We start from the raw sequence: 27,671 nt of genomic DNA on the forward strand, positions 1-27,671 counted from the left end.
GATATCTGTACCTAAGGACAGAATGAAAGACCTTGTTTCCTCCAAAAAAATTATAAAACTGCTTTAAAGTTAATTCTGAGGAGAATTTTTCGTGGCGTCTGTACGAACGTATGTACGTACGTATCTCGCATAACTCACAAACGTGTAAACTCAGAACGTTGAAATTTTGTATATAGGACTACTATAACATATAGATGTGCACCTCGCATTTTGGTTACAATCGGCCGCGCCAAAGGTATATAAATATATTTATATATATATATCCACTCTGTTACCGTTCTCAGTGATCTCAGTTTTTTTACTCTTATATGTTTGTAAATTGTACATTTTTTGCTTTAAAAATGATTGAAATATGTTGTTCTTGTCTTCCGGTTAAGGGTTATATGCCTTTAGTAAATCTATATGCAATATTTTTAGAATTATCAACAATTTTAAAGTTGTTTAAGTGCCGCTAAACCTGATAATTTTTTTGATGGCGGCCACTGCTTGTTTACATTTGAAACAGCAGGATAGTGGATTTGTTGCCAATCTAGAGAAATTTAGCTTCGCAACAACAAAGATAACGCCATCATTTATTATTGCCAATTAAATCATGCTTAATCCTTTCTGGAATTTTTTCGAGGAAATAAGTGTTTAAGATTTACTTCGTAAATTTTAATATAGATATTTTGAGTTTTTACGTATATTTGCTGTCTCGCGCAGTAAGAGCTGAATTAATTGAATGAGAAATTATTCAATCGTCCGTGAAAAACTGTTTCGTTTTTGTTTTGTTTGCTTAATTTCTTTTATACATCATTCTAGCTTTATTATAGTATTTGAATAGAACATGTGGCAACGATTAGATAATTCTTTAAGTGATATAAATTGTGTGCATTATGAATTATAATATGAACGAAATATATTCCTGTTAAGTGAATCTAGCGCCAGAGTGTCGCTATGGTAAACAAATACTAGAGTGAATTTTAAGGAATGCATTTATTCTATTGTGGTTTATGCGCTTTCGACGAAGTAGATTTAATTCAATCCAATAAGTTTAAATGAAATGCAAGAAAAAATGCGTATAATTTAATATTCCGTAGAAGGAAGTCGTGGTGTACACATCAGATTTTTTTAATTCAAAATGGCCCATTTGTTAATTTTATATAGCAACTGAATCTACACATAAGTTATACAGTTATATATATATATATATATATATATATACCATAGATGTTTTGTTAATTTAAATATTTTTTTTTGAAAAATTGACGTAGATTAACGATATTCAAATCGATTAATTATTGATTGATTAATCTAAGGATATTTATAAGTATTTTATTTATCAGTGGGCTTATTTCCGTGTGAGCATATATCTATGTGAGCTTTTTTCCTTGTGAGCATATTTCTAAGTGAGCATTTTTCCATGTGAGCTTTTTTCTATGTGGGCATATTTCTGCGTGGATTTTTTTCTTGTGAGCATTTGTACCTGTGAGCATTATTCTGTGAGCATTATCCCTGTGGGCGTTTTTCCTGTGGGCATTTTTCCGTTCACCGAAAAAGGTTAAGATGAACTCTACATATTATCAGGAATGGATGTTATACCCATCTTTCAAATAAGAAATAGCTCCTCTTTACACACAGTGTGATCAATCATTAGAACTGCATCAAGACAAAACAAACAGCGATACGTCAAAATCTACTGTTAGTTTCCTGGAAAAAATGGAACAAGAAAAGGGTACCAAGGCTATACCCTTTATTCTATCCTTACTAAATCTCTTTATCTATCACCAATGTATTTTTACGCTTTTAGACTTGAATTGGCTTTTATTCCTTGAAATTTTTAATATTCGCAAAACCACAAAAATATATATTTTGGAAAATTAATCGCGAGGATTCATGCCGCATTAAAATTACTTCCTTGTATACGAATATACGGTTAGAATATTCCTGTCTAAAACTAGTTTTTATGTAGTTTCCCTATAATGCATTACTAGGCTGCTTGTAAAAATTTTATTTAACATTATTATATTACTTTAATGGAGTCAGCCTAAAATTTGTAAATGTAAAATTGTTACTTAACTTGTAAAATTTATATAAAGTATTTACTAACCCGATATGTTTCAAGTTACATGATTTTGCGCCCATTTCAATTTTAATAATTCACATCACTCACTCTAGAAGTTCCTAAAATTTAGATAGAATAAAAACAAAGCAGTAGGCTTGAGATTAGGATATAGCAATTAGATATCATTATTGCAATTTTGCCGTACTACCAAACTGCCGTTGCTTCCTCATGAGCTTATTTAACAGTATAAACTAGTGTCTATAGAAATATTGGCCTAGTCAATCAGAAAATATGAGATCTGTAAAACTGACTCGAATTCCTATGAGCATATGAGGTGTTCTTTCTTTGAGTTGATGAATTTTAAGTTACTGTGATTTCACACAGCACTTAATCTGATATAATTTATTACGAAAAAGATGCAGCTGATTTATTCATTTTTATTTTATGGTAGAACTTTAAATGATAATACATCTGAGATTAGAATATCCGAAGACCACGTTTCCTCAATTTCAGCTATCCAAATTCCTTGCTCTTTTTTTTCTGTGTAGAGTAGAACAGTTGCTAGTAGTTTGTTCTTATGCTCTAAATCTTGCAATTGATTTAAATGTTGTAAAAATGTAATACATTACAAAATTATTTTAAGAAGCTATCAAATTTATTGCGTTGAACGCCTACGATATGCAGACTGACTAACGATGTTCTGAAAATACATAGCCTATGAATATGAGTTGCATACTGCATACAAGCTAGATAGCGAGGACTTTTATGTCGATTGCGTTTCCACAAAAGGGATTTTTAATCTTTCAATGCAAGCACAAGTGGATGGGATACACGATTTTAATCGTAAATTGTACACTTGTAATTCAACCGTACTAACCGTGCAACTCCGTCCCAATTTTATCGGGAAGCAGTCCAGGGAACGATCTGAAAGCCAAACACCTTTTTACCCTTACTTCTAAACCAGTAGAGAGGATTATCGAGTTGCCAGAATTTTGATTTCCCCCATGCCGCGCAAACACTATGCACTTAAAAACAACCATGATTTCTCTAGTATTCTCACCCAGACAAATCGATATGGCAGTCAGTGTCGCTAACTGCTACACCTATCAGGTCGGCCAAATGAATAAATACAATATGCGTCGTAACTGCAATCAGTTGTTTTCTATTAGCCTTTGAGTAAATGTCCAGTAGTTTTTCTTTTGGTGTGTGTGTGTGTGTTTACTGCTCAGGATTTGCTGGGCTGCAATAAATATTGAGAACTTGTAATCAATGCAAAAAGTACACAAGAATAAACATAAATTACGTTTAACAAAATCATTGCTGACGGGAATCATCATACTCAAATTAATCAGGTACTTCTGATATGAATCACCGTAAGACGTGGAAAGATTTATAAACAGATTTTAAATGAAAATGAATAAGTCTATAAGTAACACCCTTTCAGCAGAGCCTTACCACCATAGTTTTTCACTTGATACAAAGAAGCTATATATATAATCAATTGAATTGTATTTATGCACATTCATATTCATAAAAGGTAATTATTTTAAACTGGAACATACTTACAATATTTTAAATAGTAATTCTATATATTCTGAAAATTGATGCCTGTAATATTTTACAGATTTTAACTGAAAAAATTTAAAAATTTACTTTTTTGATAAATATTACTGATATATCTATGAATAAAAACTTTATTAACGTGAAAACTGCTGCTCTAATGTGGATATTTTTTTATAATTTGATTTTTTCTCACTTAATTAGAATGAAAATCGTAAATATTTTTTTTTAATCTACTTGATTACGAAATCACATTTTATAGAAAGAGTACCCATATTTGAAATTTTCTCTTAACAAAATAAAGACATTTTTTTTATTATTTGACGTTGCTTCTCTCACCATTAGCAGCAGTGACTGGCAACGTTAAAATATTTTTGATGTATCGTCTAAATTTCGATACGTTTAAATTAAACACATTTGCATATTAATTTTTAAACGTGAAGCAGTTTACTGTACATAAATGACTGGATTTAAAACCAGATATATCTAAAAATATTTTTCAAAACATACGGTTTATAAATGACTTGTTTTAAAATTAGTAATTAAAATTAGTAAAAATATCACTTAACTGTTTAATTCTTCTTAAGTACGCTTTTCAATTGATTGTATCCAATGACAATTATTTTTCACTAATTAGAAAATGGAAATCGAAAGACATTACCTTTCATTTTTCGCATCTCCATTTTGTTTGGGAGATAAAAAAACTGCCAATTCTTTCACTCCTACAGCGAAAAAATTACATTTTTTAATGTAATTCTCTTATAAATTGATTCTTGATTATATGGTTTATTAATCTTTCGAGTCTCATTAACTTCTTTTGATGTATTCATATTTAAAGATAATTTTTTTCATTTTTCAAGAACGTTTTCAGAAATATTTTTTCATACCTTTTGTAAAAGAATATATAGTAATTAGCCTTCATTTATATTGTTTGTTTAATTCAGTATGGCAAAGCATATGATGCTATCGGCCTAAGGAAAAGGATGCCTTAATAATGAACAAAATTTCATGACATAGACGGGATGAGCTGATGTTTACTTTGAAAAACAATTAAATGCTTTTTCCTTTTTTTGTTTTTCATTAAGGTTTACTGGCCAGTATTCACGTTACTCATCGGGAAAAGCTCCATAACAAGCACACATATGCATATATACCCACACAACGTCTTCACTTCAAAACCAATAAGAACCATTCGAATAAGAACGAAGCTTTATCTACAGTTACAGGTTTTGATTGGAAACCTTGATTTAATTTTTTCCCTTTCTTGCAGTATTGAATTCAGTACAATATATAATAATATAATAACAGTATAATATATAATAATATACAGCACAATATATAATAATGCAATACAACATATAATAATACAATATGATATATAATAATATAATTCAATAAAATATGTAATAATATAATTCAGTACAATTATTAATCTTATAATAAGATAATATATATAAAACTTTTAAATTAATTTCTCCAATATGATGTTTCTTTTATCCCACCTTAAGTATTTATTATTTCAAACCTTATATATATTTGATGGATCCGTATAAATTTATTAATTAAAAACGACTTTATTATTGCTGAAATAAAACTTTAACAATGCTAGAGAGCTGAAAATTATAGAAAAGATGAGATACTGGTTTCTTTGTCTCACTTTTAAATGTTAAGTAAAGATTTTAAATCGCTCACAATAAAAAATACGTATTTTCGATTTAGCTTGTTTTGAAGAGTCTTGTTCTTTTTGGGAGCATAAAGTGTAGACCCTATTGAAGTCAAGGTAGCGAATTATCGCTATATTTTGAAAATCAGATGACTGCCGACGAAGGTTATAACAACCATTTTATTTTAACCAAACTGAACAGAACATGTACAAACTTGGTGCTCACAAACTAATTAGACTTGTGGCTAACTAACATAAACACTACAATCAGAATGAACGAAATTTTAACTACACGACAGGCTCTTACTTTAATCTAAATCAGATTTATCGGCAGCACACAACAAAGCCGTGTCCACAATAGTGTTGTGTTATTCTTCTGACACCAGCGTTTATTATCTTCCTTCACGTTCGTACGGGTTTCGCGTGGATTTGGAGTGAATAACGACGACAGTACTAGATGAGGTATCGAAACACACTTTATTGGCCAGTATTATCAGGGAAGTTCCAATAGCACATTTACAGTCGAAGAAATACTATAAACACGCTGACACAATCAGGGACACAGCCTCCAGGTTATCAGGCTATAACGGTGGATACAGCTTCACTGCAAAGCATAAAAGTACAGCTCCCGACTCTTGACATTTCGAGGTTCAGACTTGGTGCGTGAAGGTGCAGTTGCCCCTCGCTCCCTATTTTTTGACTTCGCTGATTTTCTTTGCGTTTTAGTCTATGTGCTTTATGTTTGATCAGATAGCCTGGCTTAGTAAAAGTAGGCGGCCAGTGTAACTCTGATTCAAAATTCGGTGCACGTGCAGTGCTGATAACGACCATGCGTTTCTGCGATTCCTTCGCCGATGCTTTATTTTTCTTCTTTTTTCCCCTTTCCAGTAATTTCGTTCTCCTGATGAGGAGTGACCTTTAGCTGCCCTCGAAATCGATTGAGTGTTTTAATATATGTACTCTAAATACAAGGTTGTTATTGCGATTTTGATTGTCATATTGGCGTGTGCTTCTCTTCTATTCTAGTTTAATAACTTGTTGACTAACGTATATACTTAACAAATCATAAATGTAATATGTAACAAAATTGTAACTTTTACTGAGAATATCATGTCTGCTGCTAAGATGTTTCTGCCCCCCGGAAAGAATCTGAGTAATCAGTTGTGAAAGGGAAAACAACAATAATGATAAATTTTATCTTGTTGGCCGATGCATATTTTCTAAATCATCATATTAACGCAGAATAATATTTTCATATTTAAAAACGGAAGTAAATTCTTTTTTTTTTCGTTTATTACTTACCACATAAAAGTAGATAAGAATCTGCATAAATTATATAAAAAAGAAAATTACTGTTGACCAATGCAATTTATCCTACGGCCAGTGTTATGTGTAGCGGTCGAAAACTTTATAACGTATTTCTCCCGCCTTCTTGACATGCCTTCGTGATGTGGGGGTCTGCATGCTGGGCGTATTCTAGAGGTCCATGGTTCGATTTCCGGCGAAGGCATTGCATATTTTACATCTTGGCTACTTCCAAAAAATACCTAATGTCTCTACAGTGGCGCCCGAACTAAAAGGATGTTGGATGATGATTCTCTTCACCCAGGATTTGGCGACTGGGTGCCCTAAAAACCCCATTCGCTCTTTAAGAAGGGGAGTATATAATGCATTTTTCTCCCCTTCTTGGCATGCCTCGTAGTGCGGTGGTCTGCACGGTCCCGAGGTTCGTGGCTCGATTCCCGGCGAAGGCGTTGCATATTTTTTATCTTGCCTGCTTCCAAAAAATAGCTAATGTGTCTATAACTTCAGAATATTAAATTAACTAATGTTATGAACGTTATGGGTCAAAATGTTAAAAATTATTAACGTTACTAATTAAAATTATTAAAAAAATTATTAAAAATTATTAACGTTACTAAAATGTTAAAAATTATTAACGTTGTTAAATTATTAACGTTAGGCGGCGTTACTAAATCAAGAAAAGGCTATTGCATGCAGTACTGTAAGTGGAGACAATTTTCTATTCTCTAATAAAAGTTTTAACTTCAAGGAAAAAAATCTATAATATTGAAATGCAGTTTGTACTGCGCTTTTGAAATGAGACTTGATTTAGTACAACTGTATCAGTAAACAACAGAAAATGTTTCGCTCATTTCGCTTGGTAAAAAAAAATATATATATACAACACTGAAAAGGTGTTAAGAAAAGCTAACGTCTTTAAAAGCTCACTTCAATGAAAAATAAATCGCAGCTTAGAGTATATTTTCTTACAGGAAATTAGGATCACTACTTTTAAAAAAGGTACACAAGAGATGTAATAAGTTTAGAAGAATTTCAAACCAAGCTGCTGTAATATTTTATGTAAACACTATTTTTCTCATCTGTGTACAAATGCAATCATTTTTCTTTATCATGGAAGAAAAACGCAGGCTGTAGAGCAAGAATTGAAGCTGACGTAAAGCTGATGTTATGGTTTCTGAGGATGAAATCCAATTTCCCGGGGGAGTAGATTGTTAGTGTTTGTTTATTTCCTATGGATATTAATGGCTTCGCATTTGACGGTTTAGAAGTGAATCGTTGTTTTTTAAAAGATGTCTTCAGCTTTGAGCTATTTGTAATTCCTTGCATTTGGAAAGTAGCGAAGAAAAATACAAACAGGCGGAGGCGACTGATGTATAGCAGTTGTAAATGTTTTAATTTATTCATTATTATTACATACTTTTCTTTATAGACCATAAATATGTTAGCCTATAAAACGTCATCTAAATATAAATAGTGCTTTTGAAATTCCCAGTATTGGCGTCGCATTGTTTAGTGTTTCATATATGGTGAATCAGGCTGGCTATATAAACCATTTTGCAATTTTCTAGAGTATTCAGTAAATAACAGTCGGTCTAGCATAAATTCCCAAGGAAAGCTTCTATCACTAGAATAATACCGTTACTTAGGAAAGAGAACTAGGGTGAATAATGAATGAATAATGGTCTTATTAACACGATTTATTACTAAAGTCTGAATATTATAAGCATTTAATATGTTGAAAGGAATGCTTGCAGCAGTGTACTGATAAGTATTCGGACTTACTTTCCATTCGAGTAATTAAATAGGATGATATTATGCACCACAGTAAGTCCACATTCACGCTAAACGGTTTAAACTATAAACATTAAAATATAAACGAATTCTCATTTTCTCTTAATATTAATTCTTCAGGTACGTTTAAATAGTTCGAAGTATATATTTTGCTGAAATTTAAAATACTAAGGTTGTTAACACATTTCTTAAAGGATTTTCATGCTATTTACAAAAATATATTACGTAACATTTTCTGTTTTAAATATTCCATTTGATAACCCTTATATTCCTCACTATCAATCTACGCTGTAATTTTTAAAGACGATAAAGCTTTTTTTCACTAGCAGTAGAAATGTTTTATCCCATTTTTCCTGAACAGCTTTCTAGAGTTCGAGGAGGGTTGTAGGTCGACGTCTGGACAATCTGCTTTTTAAAAGTCCAAAAGCGCAAAAACTCGTGAATGATATATCAGGAGATTTTAGTAGGGATATGAGTGAAGAGTATGACCTTGTTACATAATTCTTGTTCCATTTTCCCCAGGAAATTAACAGTCGATTTTGACGTGCGGCTACTTGCTTTGTCTCAATTGCAGTTCTACTCATTGATGACACTGTGAGTAGAAAATTTATTTTATATTTAATCTTGGGTGTAAAATATGTTCCTGATAATATGAGGAGCTGACCATAACAATTTTCTACATTCTCTGTATTTAGATTATTCAAAAAGCAGTCATTATATCAAAAAATTCATCTATTGTGACAACATTTTTCCATTTTTGTCCGAATAATTGTTTCTCATAGGGAATTCTGCAGCCCGTTTTGCTCTCAGAGACATGTCGTGGAGAAAAACGATGCACATTACGTTTTTTTTTCCTTATTAAGATTCAAATCAGCAGTAATCACTTCGTTTCCACTTGAAACTGAGAATTTTAGTGATCTTGCAACTGATCTTCGAAATTCAAAGATTTTCTTTTAACGTTTTTAACGTTCTTACCTTTGCAACATTCGAAACATTCCGTTTTTCCTTGAATATGTATTTCGAACAATGTTCGTCCTTGAAGCCGAACTTTGACGTTTGTTTCCTTTCTAAATGACAGTATTATCTACTGTTGCTTTAAATACCGAAATATCATTGCTTTCACAGCATTTTTTAATAATAAATATGAATAATTTTCATCTTAAAGAGCATAAACATAACATTCCGTCCATTGCTACTTTAAAAGCGCCATTTTGTATGAAATCAAAATTGTCAAATAGCAACGATCATTTACACTTTTAAAAATATGGTTGCAAATAAAATAATATTTTCGAAGGAGGCGATTTTTTTATACAAGCAAAAACGTCTGAAAATGTGTGAACAGCTTCTGTTTGACCAGATGCCATCTAATTTGATGCCCTATAATTTGTAATTTATGCTTCTAATTTAATACAGCCAGCCTGAAGTAGACCACGTAATTCACAACTATTGCAACACGCTTAACATCTAAAGAAGAAAAAATTGAGAAAATTTCTAAAACATTTACAGTGAATTTTTCAAGTTAAAATAAAATTTCTTGTTCCTCGCTCGTTGTAAATTATAGTTTTTTGAGAAAAATATTCCATATAATATCTAAGAACAAACAAAACTCTTCAATGAGTTCGCGCTGATTTTGAGCATATTTACTACAAGCCGCGCAATCGGATTGAAAGAGGTGTGTGGGAAAATCGAAGAGTTATTTGTAATTATATTTGGGATAGAGAGTTGCAGAAAGTAAACAATATTGCCAGGAATAGGTGTAAAAAATGGTAGATTTCAATGTCAAGAGTCCAACAATCAAACTAGGGCTGTAACAAAACTGAAAAACAGAATGATTGTCAGGATGTGTATGACATCCTGACAATCATTATCAATATCATCATCTGAGTTTCAATATCAATTATCTGAAGTTTGATCTGTTCAGAGTGAACACCAGGAACAACTATAGGCGATTCAGGGAGTAGGATCTGTTCTCGCAGGTTACAGCCAAAAACATCGCGGACGAAACGAACGCAAGCAGAAAACATCGTGGGAAAAAACATAGCAGTTCTAAAATATCATGGTACAAAATATCGTGGTCGAAAAAAAAAGCGGTTCAAAAACTTCGCTGTTTAAAAACATCGTCGTCGAAAATATCGTGGTAAAAAGTAAAGTACCTACAAATCTTCGCATGACGATAACATCGCATACATGTGTTTTTCAAACCGCATAGTGAAATATTATGTAACTGACCTTCGTCATAACTAATAAAGCGACATCCAAAAAATTGATTTCATGCTATACATGAAAAGGTTAACGATATTTTAACAATAAACGAAAACAAAACAATATATAATATTCCTTAAAACACTATCAGATTAACAAATGTGAAAAAAAATTATTTAATCATTAACTAAGCAAATGTTATAAGGGTAACCTCATGTATTTATTTATCTTCCTTTTTCTAAGCACTTTTAGACTGTATTTTTCATAAAAAAGTATAAGTTAAACTTTATAAAGGAAGCTTAATTTATTAATGACCTTTGTTAATTAACTGTATAAATTTAAAATTCTATTAAACTTTTAAGTTGCATTATTTTTCTACTCATTTTCAATTTTTAAATGCTTAAGTTTCCTTCTTATATTTTCAGCAAAAAAAATATTAGTTCGTTCGAATATATGAAATATAGAAGTAAAAGAATCCTTCTTAACTTCTTGCGCTCTATGATCTTTATACGAACATGCATTTAAACCTTTCAAAACCTGAAAAAGCATGTGTGCGATGATTTGTAGGTACTTTGTTTTTTACTACGATATTTTTGATGACGATATTTTTAAACTACGAAGTTTTTGAACCGCTTTATTTTCGACCACGATATTTTGTACCACGATGTTTTAGAACTGCAAAGTTTTCTTTTTGCGATGTTTTCGCCCACGACGTTTTCTACTTGCGATGTTTTCTCCGCGACGTTTTCGTCCGCGATGTTTATGCCGCGACGTTTTCGGCGAACACCGTTCTCGCGCCAACCTTATGCCACTTAACCCTGTTTAGTAATACAGGTGACAGGAGAGCCGGACACCCGGACGGCTTTCAAAGACTAATCGGGTACAGATCGGGACCCGCTCCATCTAGAACATAACATGTTTACAACATAAAATACCTAGCATTGCATTACCTACACGACTGGAGGGCTTCGCATGAAGACATAACATAGCTCAGCATAGACATGGCATGGCATAGCATTCGACGTGACATAGTATAGAACATAGTCATTGCATAGCGACATAACATATTTACAACATTAAAGACACAACGTAATGTAACTTACACAACAGGTGGACATAATATAGCGACATAGCATAGTTAAGCATAGATAAGCCATAGCAGAATAACATATTGAGGTTACATATTTACAATGTAAAATTCGCAGTGTGGCATGACCTATGCGGCAGGTGAACATTGCATAATGACCTAGCATAGCGTAGCGTAGACATAACATGACATAGCATTGCAACATGATATGACATAGCATAGCATAGGACTACATATTTACAGCATTAAATACACAACGTAACTTAACTACATGAAAGGTGGATATAGAGTAGCGACATACCATAGCATCTCATAGACATAACATGCATAGTATTGCGACATAACATATTGACGTCACAGATTCCCCACATAAAATGCACAGCGTCATATACCCTACACGGCATACAGAACATAGCATAAGCATGATTGTACTGGTGTGAGTTCCATCGACCTAGAATCGCAGCGACTTGAGACAGACTGTTTGTGATTACAAATCCCGGCGACCAGCATAGACAAGTCTGTAGATGTACAAGGTAGCACTGGGTTTTCTCTTTAATATCACAAGCCACTGAGGAATTTGTGGTCTTAGGCTATATTTCCGTTGATATTCTGTAATTCTTTAATTGTCGTTTTGGGTTTATTTTGAGCAAGATAATGATCGGTTGCATAGAACACGCATTTCTGTTGTTTGTTTTAGTGCTTATCAAACACATGCTTCTTTAATTAGGTTGACAAATGGCTTTCGCACAAAACATTTGAGTGGTGATGGTAAGGCGCTTTCGATCATGGCTACATGTTGGCGAATTAAATTTACAGTTAGAGAGACAGGCCAGAAATCTTGCCGAGCGTCATTTGCCATGAGCCGATCAAACATCGGGCAACGACTTGCATTCATGTCAGAGGTAAACTAATGCCTTAATGATACCCTTACTTTCGTAGTATTTTTCTTTCTAACCAATCATCTAGTTTTCTGAAGTTGTAATCTTTTGTTTTTCTGTATATGTATATCAACCAGTTTTTGTCTTATTTGGATAAATCCTTCGTGGAGTATCAATTTTTATATCTCCATAACATCCTTACAGCTACGAAGTCATCACTAGCTTGATGCTGCATGTTATTTAAAAAAGAAATAACGAAAGAAATAATTTTAGTAAAAACTGCATCGACTTATATATGCTCACATGGGAATTTTATCAGTTACTTACTTTAAGCAAAGCTAGCTAGAATTCCTGAGAAATTTGTGTCAACGTATATTGGAACTTAAAATCCATGAAAAATTCATCTTGGTGATTGAAATACCTTTGCATTATTATTCCAGTGTTTTATTTCTTCACTTATTCTAACATAAAAGATACCAGGATCAATGATGTTTAGATTATGTTGAAAAATTAACACTAAGAAGAATCATTATTATTGTTGAAAATTCAGGCGATATTGAAAATATTGTTGAACCTATGATGCCGATAGAACAAATAGTGATGAAAATTCTTGGAATAATTTAGCACAAAAAATTCAGTTTTTGACCTTACTTAAACAAAAATGGTATAAATATCAGTGTTAATAATAATCAGTCACAATGGAAGTCAAAGTTGATTGAGAACCAATGAGAGAAACCCTTATAATGTAAACGCTTAAAACTTAACAGGCTCATGTAAATGAATGTTACTGCGATCATTGTTAATTTGCACGCAAATTAATGTTGAATTTATTTTTCGACAGGAACAAAGATTTCATTAAGAAATCTCTCTTTATTTGCTCACTGTCTAACTAATCCCTCAAGATTTTGACCTCCAATTAGAGAATACAAAAATTTAATTAACGCTTCACCTGTTAAAGACCTCGTTAGAAGGGTTTTAAGAATATCAGCCGCTGTTCAGTCAGAAATCTTAATTACGTCGCCAAGTGTTGGATGATCTTGTGGCAGCTGCTTAGTGATATAGAGTTTTACCCGATTACTATATCACAGTTTTAGTGAAGGATAATGCAGACAATTAGAAATCAGGAATTAATAGCAGAAAGCACTAGGGCATCAAGGATGTTTAGGAAATAATATTGGAATTGGACAGCAAATCAAATTTCTGACTTAGCATTATATCAGAAGATATTTAGTCTGACCTCTTAAGCAGATAATAGATGAAAGCAAACAAGAACACATGAGTTTCATTCACAGTTCACAGGTCTGCTATTATCTGTAGAAATAAACAACACATTATGCTCTAAACTCTGTTTGGAATTAATTATGGTCAAATTCTAGCTAAAATAGGCAACTGTATTGAAATAAAAAGGTAGTGTTGTAGAGGGTAAGGATATGCCATTATTGAAAAACAAAATGAAGGATAGGGCCTAATGTCGAGTACGTTATTGAGTTTGAGAGAATAAGATTTGAACAGAAGAGCAACCTAAGATAATCATGCAAGCAGTTATAAAAAGTTATGCAAAACATGACGATAGACATCATGCACTAATGCTGAATCTAAATAGTCTACATTACGCATCTGCAAGCCCATATCTTACTGCATAAACAAATATAATATTAAATTAGTTTTTCTGGATGTTGGGTTAGCTATCTAAATTTCTCTAATTCTACTCTAGCGATGAATTCTGTTTTTTGAAGGGTAATTATATAAACTTTGAAAGGCAAATCATATTCACTTACTTCGCAGCACTTTATTTATTTCAACAATGCGTAATTAGGGGATATTGGAAGATGCTCCGTGCGATGAAATTTTGAAAGTAAAATGAAATATACACACGATAAAAAGCGACAAATGCTTTAATTGCTTTGGGTATTTACAGCTCTATTATTTACTGAAAAATATTTTCAGCATTATTTTATTTGTAGCTCCAACTTTATTGGAAATATCTTTATAAAGAACCTGATCCACACCCATAAAATAACTGCAAAAATATCATACTCTTTTTTGAATCAGTCAAAATTTGCAAAGTTTTATTTATTTTCTACTAACTAGATGTAATTTTAAGTTAAATCCGTTTTGCTTTTCATTCGACTTAGAAGTGTTGCCTATTTTCAAAGAAAAACAAAGACACATAAACTACGTAACGAATATTAATGACCACTTCCTTTTACCCTTTGAATAAAATGGTTTAGGGTATTCTCCCAATTATCGACTCATATTAAAAGGTTGAAATAGACAAAGATTGCTTTAAATTAATTTCATAACTAGCGTCAAATGATACACGAGAAAAGTTTTATTCAATTCTGTTTTTGTAAATTAAAGTTAAAATTCATTTTGAAGTGTAACTTACCGGAGCCGAATGGATAAAGCCACTGAGTATTGGTAGTTCATCTCTAGTTCAGTAACCGGTGAACAATCTTGGTTTTCGTAGAAATTCTCATCAGTATTGCTTAGAAAATCGTCTATGGAAGCAACATTTTCATTAAGCAGATAGCGTTCGTGCCATAATCAATTACCAACAAGTTAGGAATGCGAAAGCAAGCTCAAGTTAACTGCTTTAGGTTTGAAAGTTTCCTAGTTCTGTGTTACCTAATCAAATTCAATGTGGATTTCAAAATTTTTGTAGTTTTACATGCGTTTAAAACATTGATTAGTCCTGAAAGGTAAAGGATTTTCTATTTATTTACAATTTATATAATGTTACACAATTTTATTACCCCACTTACCTCAGAAACTTTAATCTCAAAGATAAAAACTTTATTTTATTTACAGTTTTGAAAACCAAGACTTATTAATCTTACATATTTTACAGCCATGTCGGTGTTAACGTAATTTAAAAGAGACAATTTACTATAAAGAATGTAAATTGTTAGAAAACGTACAGAGTGGCTTGAAGTATATTCTACCACTGACAGCATTAACGTTCAGGGTTTTATTAACACCTTTCTCTGGTTACGCATGTTTCATGTTTGACTACCTTCAACAATAATATAGACTAAAGTAAAGAAAATATTTTTTAAATCGCGTGTTTCTTTCGAAATACACCGCTAAAGAGATTAATTCAAAATTTAAATGAAGCATAAAAGTGTATATATATATATTTAAATCTATAACTAGATCCTCTGGAAACAATATTTGATCCTCCTTTCTTAAATCCCGAAAGAAGCTATGAGTAAACTGAGTACTCATTCCCTTTTGGATATTTGTTGCAAAAAGGTTGTTATCGCATGTCGTAATGTGTCACAGGAGGTAATATTGATGAATGGATTTATATCACCTCTGGGACGTTTATAGTCTTCATCGTGTGTAAGCTGCCTCCTCCAAGGACTTAAGGATAGATTACGGATCGCTTTGTGTTACATGGACAAAAGTTTTCTGAAAGTTACTATTGATGAAGCTCTTGATATCATTAGCTTTATATGTCCAACATGACAGCTACAGCGCAAAAGTGAAGCAAGTTCATTCTTACGTTTCTTGAGAGACATAATTATTAAGCTTTAAGCATCTTCTATACAATATTAATTTCAGATTTCGCCAAAAATAATTATATGTAAATAAGATGATTATAATCTTATATTAAAAATATTTAATCTCAGGTGCACTATAAAACTTTGTAACTTATAGTTTTGGACGATTTAATAACTGACACCTTATTGCTTTACATACTGAACAAATCTTAATTATTAAGGATGTGTAAGCCCTTTGAATACTGATACAGAAAGAATTACAGCTACCATTGCATAATAATGAAAAACAACTATTTAGACTTCCTTTAGCAACTTCCAATAAATAATTATAAATATTCTGACTGAGGACAGAAATTAACGTTTCAGGACCTATTTGATCTATAATATAATATCCATTGCGTGTAATAGTGTTAAATTCGATTGTAACACAAAGATCCAAAAATTGCATTCCATATCCTATATTAAAGTACTTACTATCAGTTAAAACAGGAATCAGATTACCAAAAACAATGAGCTATTTGGAGTTGCTTAAAATGTTACACAAATATATGTATACACGAAAGGTACACTTAGATGAAGCAGTAAATAGATTTCGAATTTAATGCCCACGTATACTGCATATTCGCCAAGTTTTAACTAAGCATCTATCTAAACTGTAACTAAAATATAGCTAAAATATTATATATCTCAACAGACAAATTGTTATTTAAATACTATAATGCAAAATTTTAAAGAACATAAGTTACTGCATTCATAAAACTTATGTAATCACCAACTGGTTTCCCTTAGATGGTAAATGTGTAATTTCGTGGAAGTTGATGATAAGTGTTGTTGTTATTACTAATTCTCAAGTCCAACTTCTGGTAGACGAGATCCACGAGTATATTCACCCTCAAAATTCATAGACTAGCATAGGAAACTTAATCAGGTCGTCGTAGGACAAATCCAGACACCTAAGAATATGCACCGGAGAAGCCTGCTCATTGTTACATTTCGGACAAATCGGGTGTATTTTTTGACCTCTCTGGAAAAGACAAGGCTTCTTAAATGGCTACTAAGAAAGCGGGAGAGTGCTGTCTGTCACAGTTCATAGCGAGAGATCCACCCGGGAATTTAACCCGGTATCAAGAGTGTGCTGGAGATACAAAGCCTTCTTGTACCTCCGGCACACTCTTGGTGACGGAGGTACTCATTTTATCAGTATGTGTTTTGGCAGAATACAGCTCAAGGTAAGTCAGACAATTAGAAGTAACCAGAGCCTCCTCGGCACTCTTCTTTGAAAATCTATGAGTTGATAACAAGCAACGTTACATGTTGAGCCAACTGTATTAGGTGGTGTATTTAATTATGGCAAAGCACACTAGGGCTATCTGTCTAACGGGAGGGATGCCTTCGTGGAGGACTTTCTAAGGGACACTGGCTCGTATACACGTTACACATGGGGAAAACCACGAAAACACCCATGCAGCCAGACCGTTCGCGGGATTCGAACCTCGGACCGAACTACCAGTGTTTAGCGACTTTACCGCTCGGGCGCTGGTGGGCCCAACTGTATTATGAGGGATAAGTATATTATTGAATATAAATACTAAACACTTGAAACATGAGTACACTGAAGCGACATCAGAAGAAACATAATTTACAGATACGAGGAGGCAGGTCATATTGTGTAAAGTCTTCACATGGGTTTTATTAAAATTTCGTCGAAGTTTCTCATTGGGCTCGAAAAAAATATCATTACATCTTTCCTTTATAAAACATTTGCTATTCTCCAGCACATATGAGTGGAAGTGATTGTCATTTAAAAATCAAACATAAAAAATACAATAATTATTATTACAATTAAGGTCAATGGATTTTCTTAGCATGAAACGCACTATACACTTCTAACAATATACAGTCAAGAACTAGCTCATTCATTATTCCGCGAAAGCATAACTGGTGTTCATATTAATTCGTATCTTTCTTTAAACCTTACATTTTTAAGGCGTAATTTACTAGAATTATTTCCCGCAGAAGTAGCATAAATACAAAACTATTTTCCTTAGTAAGATTTCCACGAAGATCGCCATCTGTCTACTTAAGTAGATGGTGGCATTTTTTAAAACCAAATAATTCAAAATGAGTCTGGATTTCTTACGTCTGTCAGTAACCTAATACTTTATTCTGTTGTTCTATGTACAAAACTATTTTCAATTTTAATTTGTAGCATATAATTGTTTCCTAATATAATCCTTGATTATGTTTCACGATGCATTCCTAACATTTGAGTAAAACTAATCGCAGTTCTAAACATTGTGATTTTAGTGACTTAAAACGTGTTAAACTTGCTCTCGTCTGTACGGACGTTTTCAAATGTTATTTAAATATACTCCGAGCAATCAATGACGTGTACATGCATAGATATTAGCTGTAAAAAAAAATTAACGAACATTTAACGAATTTAACGAATGACATTTGCCATTCGTTTAAATGGAAAGCAATGTGTGATATGCAAATGATTATAATTTGGAAGTGATAGCGCATACTTGAGCTGAGCAGCTCTCTCTGAAGTTTTTTGTCAGCCGCATAAGTAAAAGATGAAAATTAGAATTTATGTTTCGTTCTCTACACTGCCCTTCAAAAGTTCCGGAACAGCATGTTTTTTGTGTCTAATTTGAGAATGATGCAACATAGAAACAAAATTCAGCATGCTCACTAAACAGTTCTTTAATAAATGCGACATAGAATGTTTCTAAAGTTCAACATAAACATGGGTTACAACAAAAAATTGCACTCTTAGCAGAATATCCAGTCTTGGAGATAGAGTACATCACAGTTTATTGAGGAAATATTTGATGGTAACTTTACAAAATTGAGTTCTAATAAGGAATGTGTCCACCCCTGGCTGTAATACCTTGGCAGCAGCAACGTTCTATGCTGTTAGTTAAGTTGTAGGTCATTGAAATGGGAAGCAACCATCAGACACTGAGTAATCCTTGCTCAAGCTGATCTAACAACCTTGGAGTAGAATTTAAAGCAATAACCTGTCTCTTAGGGAGTCCCAAAGATGCTCTATTAGATTCAGATCTGGGTATTGAGCTATTAATTCCATCCGCTCCATATCGTTGTAAGGATCTTAAGTTTTACTAACGTTTATTTTATTTTAAATCTTTACTATCACTTCTTATTTTTCTACTTCCGGCCAGAATTATAAGCGTTAAGGTTTTTATGCAAAGTTGTCTGGCGGACGCCAAGTATTTAAGTTGTGGCCTTTTGCCAAGCGAGAGAGAGGAAGCAGTGAGTCAAAGCAGGCCGCTTACCTTAGAAGTTACGCAGTTGCTGTTTGCCTTCCAGGCCAGAGGTTTTAATCCTCTTGATAAATTCAAACGTATTGTAGTGTTCACAGTCTCTGTACCACATACGCTTCCTGTTATTATAAGGCCAATCTTCCACGTGTATTATTCTAAAGTTAAATTAGAGTTTAGTTTTATTTTTATACTTTTACGTTAGACCCCAAGTGGCGGGTCAGTGTATTCCGAAGTACGGAAGTTATTGTATATAGAGAAAAATAAAGGGTTTTGTAAACCCTTCGTCTGTATCCTGTCTACTTACCACAATTAGTGAACATAGCTTTAGTAAGCTCTCTGTTCCGAGTCAGGTCCTTGTATTTTCCCGAAGAAGGTAAGAAGGAACATTGACCCTGATAGTGGCGCCCAACGAAGAAGAATAACCATGGCCGAGTTTCAAGAAGAACCTGTGCTGCCTGCAGAAACGGCTCAGAATCCAGAAATGCCAGCTGCCGCCCTGGAAGGATTTGGTTACATCGTCCAGACCATGCGCGCTTCGATGAAACTAGAAGCAACGTTTAATGGAAACTCACCGGTATCCAGTTTTTTTGAAAAATTGGATGACCACTTCATGCTCTACCCCGTGCACGAGTTTCAAAAAGTTACCCTAGCTACCAGCGCTTTGAGGGGCCAAGCGCTTAACTGGTTCAAATGTATAGGCAGAAGTCTCTTGGGTCAAGCAGGAAGTCCCACCTATACTTACGAAAATTTCAAGACTGCCCTACTAAAAGCCTTCCCTGTTGTAAGGGATCGTGCGAAATTAGAGACGGAACTTTTCAGTATATATCAACAAAGAATCGAAAACCTCTCGAGCTTTATTTTAAGAAAAATTCACGTTTTCAAGCTCTTGTATGGAAACCGTCCGGATCCTGAAATAATTCAAGTGATTTTGCCGAGGTTACTGCCCCAAGTGCAAGACTTTATTGAATTAAGAAATCCGACTACACTGGAAAAGTTATTTGAGCTAGCAATCCAGTTTGAAAGTAGAAGAACGGCGGACGTCGAAAGAAGACGCCAATATCAACAGCGAAACCAATTTTGTACGCCAAGACTACAGCAAACTCAAGCACACGGCTACGGAGAAAAAGCGAATCAGTGGGCAAGGAAACCCGAGCATTCAAAAACAGCCGGCGAACGTCGACAGTTCAATAGCAACCCAGGAAAAAAGTCTGAAGGCCAGTGGAAAAAGAAGGAAAGCATGGAAACAAAAAAGGATTTAAACTAAAACGGATTTCTGCTGACGGGAGGGTGCGGAAATCCGAAGCTCACGAAAACCCTTCTTCCTACAAGTTAAATACAGTAATGGTGAAAAATCTGACTCTTCCGAAGATTGAAGTCTTGGTGAATAATATCCCAGCCACCGCACTCCTGGATACAGGCGCGCAGTGTTCCTGTGTGGCAGAAGAGTTTTTTAGGAAGTATTTTCGCAAATACCGCATATATAATGCGGATAATAGGACAGTGTTAGCTGCGCAAGGAGAAAAATGTAAGTGCGTAGATAAAGTACCTTTGTATATTCGTATCAAGGACGAACAAATAAAGGTGATGTTTTTTATAGTAAAGAATCTGCAAGCACATTTAATTTTAGGAATAGATTTTCTTTCAGAAGCACAAGCTACGCTGGATTTTAATGAAGCGTCCCTTAAGCTGACAATGAAACCAGTTCGTACTGAAAACGCTGAACCGCCGATGTTAAAACTTGACCACCTGCCTAATGACGAGCAAGATAGAATCCGACAAGTGGTAAGTGAATTTGCTCCGTTATTTAGTGATATTCCAGGATTTACTCAGGTTACTAACCATAGTATTGACACCGGAGATGCAATGCCAGTTCGCCAAAAACCATACAGGTATGATAAGAATAAGGAAAAAATTATAGAATGGCATATTACCGATATGCTACGTAAAAAGATCATAACGCCCATCTCAAGTAGTTATGCTAGCCCGGTGGTTTTATGTAAGAAAAATAATGACTATCCTTTGGAGCATCCAAAAAGGTGGAGATTCGCTATTGATTACCGTAAATTAAATTCCATAACGAAATATCCGGTATATCCGTTACCGATCATAGAAGAAATTTTAAGAAACATAAAATCAACCAAATTTATGACGACTTTAGACTTAACGACTGGTTATTTTCAAATAGGGCTGAGGCCTGAGGACGTGCCTAAGACTGCTTTTATAACCAAGTCTGGCACTTATGCATTTTTCCGTATGCCGTTTGGCCTTTCAGGGGCCCCGGCAACATTTCAGCGATGCATGGACATTGTGTTAAGATATGTTCTTGGAAAGTCCACATTTATCTATTTAGACGATATCATTATTACTAGTGATAATCTCGACCAACATGTACAGGATTTAAGACAGGTGTTTTCTTTATTAAATGAGGCCGGTCTAAAAGTTAATGTCGAAAAGTGCAAATTTGCAGCCCCTGAATTAAAATATTTAGGTTACAAAATATCTCAAAAAGGGATCGAGACAGATGAATCAAAAATAATCGCTGTACAAAAGTATCCGACTCCAAACACGGCAAAGAAGCTCTCTTCTTTTCTAGGACTTTGTTCATATTATAGGTCCTTTATAAAAAATTTTGCAGCTATTACTGAACCATTGTTAAAATTAGAAAGGAAAAAGGCAAGATGCTCGTGGACAGCCGAAGCCAATAGTGCTTTCGAAAAATTAAAACAAGCATTAACGCAAGCCTCTGTGTTGAAATTTCCTGGAAAGGATGAAAATTTAGAAATTTCAGCGGATGCTTCGGATTATGCGGTAGGAGCGGTACTTTCGCAAAATCAGCAGCCCGTGGCATTTTTTAGCCGAACTTTAAATCAAACACAAAGAAACTATTCCGCGACCGAGAGAGAGGCACTTGCAGTTAGTTCTGTTAGCAGTGCAAAAGTTCCGAGTCTATTTTGGAAAGGCGCCGATAACAGTGTACTCTGATCATGCGGCGGTAACTAGATTGTACTCAGGGAAAAATTTATCCCCCAGGTTAATAAGATGGGCACTCAAGCTGCAAGAATATAATCTGGTAATCAAGCATACCCCTGGAAAGGAAAATATCGTGGCAGATGCCCTATCAAGAATTAAAATAGACGAACAAGGAAATACCGTAAAGGTGGCAATGCTTACGGCATGTACAATAAATTCCCGAGAAACTGTAATAACCGAATTGGGTAAGGATCCTGAGTTTGGAAGTATTTATGAGTATTTGAAGGATCCTGAAAATTTTAGCCACCAAGATATTGTGGCGATAAGAAATAGGGCGGCCCATTACGAACTAATAGATGGTCTATTATTCTATACAAAAACTACGAATTCCAACAACGAATTTCGACCTGTTATCCCAGCTAGTCTTAGATTTAATATCCTGCAGGAGCTCCATGACAGCCCTTTAGCTTCTCATGCTGGTATTCGAAAAACTATCCAACGCGTACGCGAGGCAGTCTACTTTCCTGAACTGCAAAAGTTAACAAGGGCGTATGTCCAGTCCTGCCCAACATGTCAAGCAGTTAATTATATTAATTTCCGCCCGGCCGGGTTTCTAAATAGTATTAAATCCGAATTTCCAAATGAAATAATTGGCATCGATTTATTGGGCCCTTTCCCAAAAAGTCAGTTAAATAAAAGTCGCTATCTCCTTGTTATGGTTGATCATTTTAGTAAATGGACCAAAATTGTTCCCTTAAAACGAGCCTCCGCGAAATTAGTTACTGATTCTATTTTAAATAAATATATTTTAAAGTACGAGGCGCCCCTAAAAGTTATATCGGATAATGGTCCTCAATTTGTAAGTAATATATTTGAAGACATGTGCCAAAAACTGGGCATACGTCATTTAAAAATGGTCCCGTATCGGCCACAATCAAATATAGCGGAACGGGTCAATAGAAATATAGTGAAAATTATCCGTAGTTATGTTAAAAATTTTCATAAAAGCTGGGATAACTATGTCAATGAATTTGCTTTCGCCCTTAGGACCGCAAAACATGATACAACGGGCAAAACACCGGCTGAGTTATTTCTAGGCAGAAAGATTATAACACCGTTAGATAAATTATTTTATGTGCAACAAAGAGCCCCAGAATTTAAAATGGGTGATATAGAAAAACTAATAAAAGAAGCAAAAAAGAATACGGAAGTAGCACAAAGAAAACAGAAGCTCTATTATGATTTGAAACGACGGGGAGTAACTTATAAAGTAGGGGATGAAGTTTTAAAAATTAAGCATTCACTTTCCACCAGAAGCACCAGAAGATAAAACTGCCAAATTTTTTCCACGATTTGAAGGACTATATGTTATAGAAAAAATAACTCACGCTGTAGTAGTGTTAAAAGCCAGAAAAGGTGAAACCTGTTCCGCAAACATTGATCAAATCAAGCCCTACTTCGATCGTAATAAAATGCAAATCGTTTCAGATCTTTTGCAGGATCCGGCACGGCAGACACCTCAGGAACAAGCTCCAGAGGTGGAAAAACGACAAGGACAAGGGCAAGCCAATGAGAGACAGGAGCAAGTGAAAAGAAAATTGCCCCGCGGAAAAATTGAAGGTAACAAGAAAAAGAAGCCGTTCCATCGTCCAAAAAAGAGAGTTCATGAACACCCCCAGAATGAAGAAGGGAGAAGGACGACGTGTGTGAAGAGAACCAGGAGAAATGACGGCAACTATAACCCGGCTCTAAAACGGAAGATCTACTCATCCGACAAAACTCTCCTCAGCAAAAGTCGCCGAACTGCGGAAGGGCCATCAGCGGCGGAGGAAAAAGTACAAGGAAAATTTGAACGGCCAGCAACGAGGTCCAAGCAAGAACACGAAAGAAGTTTCCCGGTTCCGCCAAGACCAGCTGCCATCAAACGGCCAAGACCACAAGCAGAGGAGAAAAGGAAGGTATTCAAGGGTGGCCGAACTGGTGAAAAAAGGAAGCTTCCAGAGGAAAGCACTGAAGGGCGAGCCCGTACAAGAAGGAGGATAAATCAAACTACTATCTGCAGTACCTTTAAAGACTGGGCCCAGAAAAGGATGTCCGAATATTACAAAGATAAGTAAAATTTTATGTTACTTTGCAAACTTAAGTTAATCTTTCATTCTTACTGCAAGTGGCAGATTTCAAGAAGTTTTACCTCATGCGAGGTCTACCTTTATCGCCAAAAGGGCGAGAAATGAGTTGTGACCGATTTTCGTATTATGTTTTTCAATTACTCGCGTGTAAAACTAAAGTTGATGTATAATAGCGTTGTGTAAAAACTTAAATATTGTAAAAAGTTATTGTATAAATTTTATTTAAAACATTCTAGCAAGAAAGAAGTTTTAGTATGAAAGACTTTTTGAAAGGTATTATTTCAATGTAGAAAGAATTGGCACTTGCTTTGAAAAGAATAGAAGTTAACAATGTACTACTAATGTATGTTTTCAAATGTGTAAAATTAACGGCATGTTGATATGTTCTGTTATTTTAAATGTTAAGAAATACCGTGATATGGTAAAAGTGAAAGTAATGTTAAAAAATTTGTTATTCGTGTGACTGTAAAGACTAAATCATGGCGAATATTTGTTAAAGGTTGAATGATGTAGTTAAAGTTGAATGATTAGTAGGCTCTCTGACCCTACACTTTAGAGTTAGCCACTTTTAGAAAAGTACCTCAGGGTTTAGAGTTGAAATTAGGGTGTGTTAAGAGGTCTCGTTATGTTGAATTTTAACACGTTAGAGTTTTGATTGTAGGAGGAAGTGTGGCACACGTAGACAGAAACACATTCGTGTTTGGTGTTCTTTTACAACACATGTCAGAGAGCACGGGGAGAGATAATTAAAATAGTCATGAATGAAATAAGAATGTTAAGAGAAGTATAATTGTATATGTTACTTGCCATTTCATTGTGTAACATTTCATTAAACTAGTTTTCCTTCCAGATCTCTGGAAGGAACCAGAATTGAATAAAAGCTCCTGTTTAGATGCAGTACAGATGAAAAAAAATTGTTGTATATCCTGGGAGCTGCTATTGTAACAAATTTCTTTCTTTTAAATTTCTAGTTTCTAGCGAAGTATGTTTGTAAAAGATTGGCCTCGCGTTAGATTCTAGAGCTGAAAGTTTTCAACAAGGTCGTTTTAGACCTCAGTTTCAAACTAATTAACTCTGGCGGGAAGTATGTAAGGATCTTAACTTTTACTAACGTTTATTTTATTTTAAATCTTTACTATCACTTCTTATTTTTCTACTTCCGGCCAGAATTATAAGCGTTAAGGTTTTTATGCAAAATTGTCTGGCGGACGCCAAGTATTTAAGTTGTGGCCTTTTGCCAAGCGAGAGAGAGGAAGCAGTGAGTCAAAGCAGGCCGCTTACCTTAGAAGTTACGCAGTTGCTGTTTGCCTTCCAGGCCAGAGGTTTTAATCCTCTTGATAAATTCAAACGTATTGTAGTGTTCACAGTCTCTGTACTACATACGCTTCCTGTTATTATAAGGCCAATCTTCCACGTGTATTATTCTAAAGTTAAATTAGAGTTTAGTTTTATTTTTATACTTTTACGTTAGACCCCAAGTGGCGGGTCAGTGTATTCCGAAGTACGGAAGTTATTGTATATAGAGAAAAATAAAGGGTTTTGTATACCCTTCGTCTGTATCCTGTCTACTTACCACAATTAGTGAACATAGCTTTAGTAAGCTCTCTGTTCCGAGTCAGGTCCTTGTATGTTCCCGAAGAAGGTAAGAAGGAACATTGACCCTGATACCGTAACCCTCAAGTTATTCTTCAGCAGCCCGAGCCCAGTGCGGTCGCGCATTGACGTCTATCAGAAGAAATCCAGGGCCAATAGCAGCGGTATATGGGCGAAAATATTGATAAAAGATATCGTCGCGATATCTTAAACTGGTCCTCCATGGAAAGCATGCAGGTCAGTGTGACCACCGAGAGATTCCAGCCAAAACCCTTATTCCACCACCTCCGTAACTGTGTCTTTCCATAATGTGGGAGTGGTTGTATCTGATGCTTTGTTCCCTCCAGATCATTTGACAATCTGAATCACTCTCCAGCGTGAACCATCTAGGAAGATACGAACGCCTATTTTTGACTGGTGCTGAAGATGTGTTCTCTTGCCGAACATAATCGGGTACCTCCTTGTATTCGAATCAAGGGGATAGAAACAACTGGTCCTCTTGCCTATAGATCTATATAGTGCAGGCGCCCGCACGCTGTAGTAGCTGAGATTCTTGTTCCTGTTGCCAATAAATATTCTGCCATGAGCTGAGGCACAGTAACGTTGCTCCTCATTTGAGCCGAAAGAGGTAAATAAATCTCCCGCCGGTGTTGTAACTCTTGTTCTGTCTAAAACATGTCATCTACACATAGACTTGTAGGGTTTATATTTATTTTAACTAACATTTATTTTAAGCTATGTTTCCTGCCAAGCCTTTACTTTCCCCTAGAATTGCCAAGCCAGAGTATGTAAATCGTAGTAGAACGCGCAGAGTATTCAAATTTTAGTAGAAGTAATTTGAGTTAAATAGAAGGGAAACGAGATTTGTAAGTGTGCTTCTTGAATCACGAGCGGGAAGGTTGCTTGGTAGAAAGTTTAAGAACCGCGCGTTTCGGCTTGTGTGCCTATTTTGACAGTTCGTTGAATCTTTCAAATTCTTAATCAGAAAGTTTGCTGAATCTCAGCTGTATCTTAGAACGCGGTTAAGATAGTTACAATTATAGAGCCTCGTAGATAGTGACTTCGTTAGTTATGCATCCTGTCATTTATTTTAGTTGTACTTTTCTATTTTTGTTTAACCGCCGGGTCGGCATAGTTTGTGAGCGTCAAGTGAACGCAACTGTAATTTCTAAAGTGAAATAAAAAGGGAGTTAAACCCTTCTTAAGAGTCTGTGTAATTTCCAGTTCATAGAAGTCACTACTACTATTACTGACAAGTTGGAGCCTCTCAACATCACAAACTCATCGGATTCAAACTGATTCTCTAGTCGGCGGAACACACTACGACGTTTAGCAGCATCAGCTTGCGACATCCCCATTTCCATTCATCCGATCGCTTGCCACATCAACGACATGGGCAAACGATTTCTGCAGAAAGATAGACTCTCCTGGATATTGGCAATTAAACTGTGAATAACATTTGAAGATCAACACCAGTGTACAAATCTTACAATTTTTGCATTTGTTTCCCAGATTTTACGTAAGTATTCATTTCTATAAAATAAAAGTATTAGCTACTGTTTTTGTATATATTTTCTTAAACTTCCTTACTATCAGGCATAAAAAAACTGTGAATTTAAATGTTGCATACAATTTTGTAATGGTGAGCTTTGA

General features: G+C 34.6%; 1 protein-coding gene across 5 annotated transcripts in view; it reads right to left on the reverse strand.

The window, feature by feature from the left end:
* The window catches only part of LOC118198806 (endothelial cell-selective adhesion molecule-like), an 847,091-nt gene that overhangs the window by 149,177 nt on the left and 670,243 nt on the right, over window positions 1–27,671 (reverse strand). The window lies entirely within an intron of this gene.

This window comes from Stegodyphus dumicola, chromosome 5 (genome assembly GCF_044657685.1).
Source record: "Stegodyphus dumicola isolate Sdum_Otavi_A_Nest chromosome 5, ASM4465768v1".
In the NCBI taxonomy this organism is placed as follows: Eukaryota; Metazoa; Arthropoda; class Arachnida; order Araneae; family Eresidae; genus Stegodyphus; species Stegodyphus dumicola.